Source organism: Furipterus horrens, unplaced genomic scaffold (assembly GCF_987537825.1).
Source record: "Furipterus horrens unplaced genomic scaffold, mFurHor1.1.pri manual_scaffold_4, whole genome shotgun sequence".
Taxonomy (NCBI): Eukaryota; Metazoa; Chordata; class Mammalia; order Chiroptera; family Furipteridae; genus Furipterus; species Furipterus horrens.
Window position 1 is genome coordinate 51,602,338 of NW_028327174.1, and position 3,539 is coordinate 51,605,876.

Here is a 3,539-nt window from a genome sequence, read left to right on the forward strand (position 1 = left end):
TCCCCCCTTTTTTTCCCTCCTGCTACTTGGATTTTTTTAGCTGCTGCGTCATGAGCATAATTTATGCAAAGAGCTTTGCCGCATGCTGCACCGCGCTCGCCAACCGCCGGGGGCGGGCAGGGAAGGGAGGGGATGGGGAGCCAAGAACCAGGGATGGGGGCGGGGAAGGGACCCTCAGCCACTATCCACGTCGCGAGGCCCCCAGAGGCTCTCTCCGGAACCAGAATGGAAAGTCGGTGGGGTGGGTCATGCAGTCTCTTCCAAGGTACCGCTTGAGGTCGTTTCATTTTGGAAGGTGCGAGAGTGGAGCAGGAGCACGGGAGTGAGGACTGGGACCCTAAGCCACATTCCCTTCAGCCTAGGACCGGGACAGGGACGGCCGGGACCCCCAGCAGCCGCCTTTCCCTCCCTAGATTAGTCATCTGCCCTTCTCTACGGTGAGAGCCAAGTTCGTACCCATTCCCAAGCCCCTGGCTGGGCCGCCACTGTGAGAGAGGGAACTCGGACACGTCGCTCAGCGTCGAACCCTTGGAGCAGCTGTGCTTCCTCTCCTTCTCAGGGAGGCGACCCAGGTCTTGATGCTTCCTGCCACCGTAGGAGCGGCTGTGGGCCGTGTTGTCTAAAAACAGCTGGCCTGCGTTCTTGACCAAGAGTAAAAGGAAATGTAAAAAATAGGCCAAGTTCTGGGGAACGGAGAGAACACGTTTGCTTTGGTGGCGGTGATGGCGGGAAGGGTTTGGTTTGTCAGGAGGCTCAGGAAGGTAGGGAAAGGGATAGGGATAAGAGGCAGAGTTTGGGACTGAGGGAAAGCAAATTAGAAAATAGTTGACAAATGGAAGAAGAAGGAGTTGGGAGCACTAAGGGGAAGAGAAGGAGTGAGAGGAGTAGAACTAGAGAGGAGGGAGGCTCTGTTAATCCAGCGAATGTGGATCCCAACATTGAGGCAGCCTGCTGTCAATCTAGGCTGCTCCACCCCACCCCCATTTGGTGGCCTTGTGATGAGATAGGTATGTATACAGGGGTTAGAGGAAGTGGAGCACTCAGCCCTCCTCAGACAGTTTCTTAAGCCTCCTGGTAGAGGAACTCGGTAGAGAGGAGGAGGAGGAGTAGCACCAGGTGACTTCGGAGGGTCACACCCGTTGCAGAAAGTTTCCTGCAGCTTGCTCATACCCAGGGGCCTTGTTCACACCCAGGGCCCCTCTCACAAAAGTTTCCTTCTTGCGGCCTGGCACCATCATCAGGTTCTAGCAGCTTGCTGTTACCCTCTGGGGTTGGAGAGGTACCACTGATGTCAGATTTATGAGAAGTGATGAATTAAGAGTAGAATATTTAGGTTTTAGTCCCATCTCTTTCACTAGCAGTCCAGGGAAGTAACTTAACTTCTTTATTACTTAAAAAGGAGGATCCCTGACTGGTTTGGGCATCTTCCTGATGTTTCTCTCCCTCTTTTTCTCCCTTCCTCCTCCTCTCTCTAAAAATAAATAAATGAAATCTTTAAAAAGAATAAAATGAGAGTAATATCTCTAATCACTACTTCTCATGGTTAAAACTTTAAAAAATATTTTATTTATTTATTTATTTAGAGGGGAAGGGAGAAAGAAAGGGAGAGAAACATCCATGTGTGAGAGAAAACGTTGATTGGTTGCCTCTCCCATGCACCCCAACAAGGGACCTATCCCGCAACCCACATAGGCATGTGCCCTGACTGGGAATTGAACAGGCACCAAATGGGCATCAAACCGGAGACCCTTCACTTTGCGGGACAACACTCAACCAACGGAGCCACACCAGTCAGTGTGGTGTTGAAACTTCTTAATTTAATCCTGAGCCTGTATGTCAGCTCTACACAATTGTATCATTACTATATAATAATTGGAATCCACTTGAATGGCCCTGTGAAACTCTAATCCATGTTATACATGGTATTATAGCTCTCAGGGGTTTTGTTTGGTCTGTAGTCCCTGTGGTCCTTCCCCTCAGACTAAATTCCTTGACAGCACAGGTTGTGACTTAACTCAATTTTGTGTTTCCCACACTCTTTATGTGAAGTGGCATAGTATTATCACCAAGAAGGCAGAAATTCTTAGGTTATGTGACTTGGTTTGGTGCTACACACAGATCCGATGCTTTGGATGACACGGATATCAGGGACTGTGTGAAGAAAGAAATGGATGTGATCAAAGGGGTTCAGGTGTAGACATACATCAAAATGTTAATTGTGGTTTTCTTTTGGAAAAGGAAACATTTATAGTGTATACATTTCTGCGTTGCTCAAATATCACTCTTTTGTTTAATTTGTTATTGGGGCATGACATGCACACAGTAAAGTGCACCAATCTTAAATATACACCTTGATCAATTTATATTCTATATGTAATCATGACCCACAATAAGATGCAAAGGATTTTCTACACCTGAGAAAGCGCCCTTGTGCCCCTTTAGAATTGATAAACTTCCAGTGACCCCTATTCCAGTTTTGATCACCACAGATTGGTTTTACTGATTCTTGAACTTTTTATAAATGGAATCAGACAGTATGTTCTTTTTTGTGTCTGGCTTTTGTCACTTAACAGATGTTTTTCAGATTTATCCATGTTGTTGGGTCTAGCAGTATTCTTTTTTATTGCTATATATATTTCATTGCATAATTATGCTACAATTTATTCATTCTATTATTGTTGGGCATTAGATTGTTCCTGTTTTTGTCTTTTATGAATAAAATGCTATGAACATTCCAAGTCTTTTGGTGAATATATGCACTTATGTCTACTGGGTAAATACTGAGGAGTAAATTGCTAGGTTTGGGGTATATGTTTAACTTTTGTAGACACTGCTAAGTAGTTGTCCAAAATGTTTGAACAATTTATGTCCTTACTAGTAATGTTTGAGAGTTCTAGTTGTTCCATATCCTCGCCTATACTTGCAATACCGTCTATTTTTTTGCAAGGTTGCAATATAATTTTTCTGGAATAGCATATGTTTTATAATCAGAAAAAAAGTCAACAATATAAATATTTCCATGGGTAGATAGGAAGATATCACTTGCTAGTGGCTTCTTTCTGCTTCTTGTGCCAAATAAAACTCATCAGCAAAATCCTCAGCCCAGCACATTTTTTCCCCTTCATTCCCACTTCCCATGCCTTTTGAGCCTACATTTATTTAACAAATATTTATTACCTACCATGTGCCAGATACTGGGCTGTCTGCTAAGTGTCCAGTGGAATTTATAGTTTGCTGGGAAAATAAACATTAAACAAAAAATAGACATATGAATATCTCATTATACACGATAACACATGAAGGTGATATAACACTGGGGGGCAGGGAAAACCATTCTAAAGAAGTCATATATACAGTATATAGGGCATAGTTTGAAAGATAGAAGAAGCAGGAAGCAGAAGGAATAGCAGAAGAGGCAATGAGGCAGGGAAGAACTTAGTGTTCAAGAAACAGAGGCTGGCACAAGGTGGTTGGTACACAGCAAGTGACAGCACAGAATGAGGTTGGAAAGATAGGCAGGCCCAGATGCAGAAGGTCTG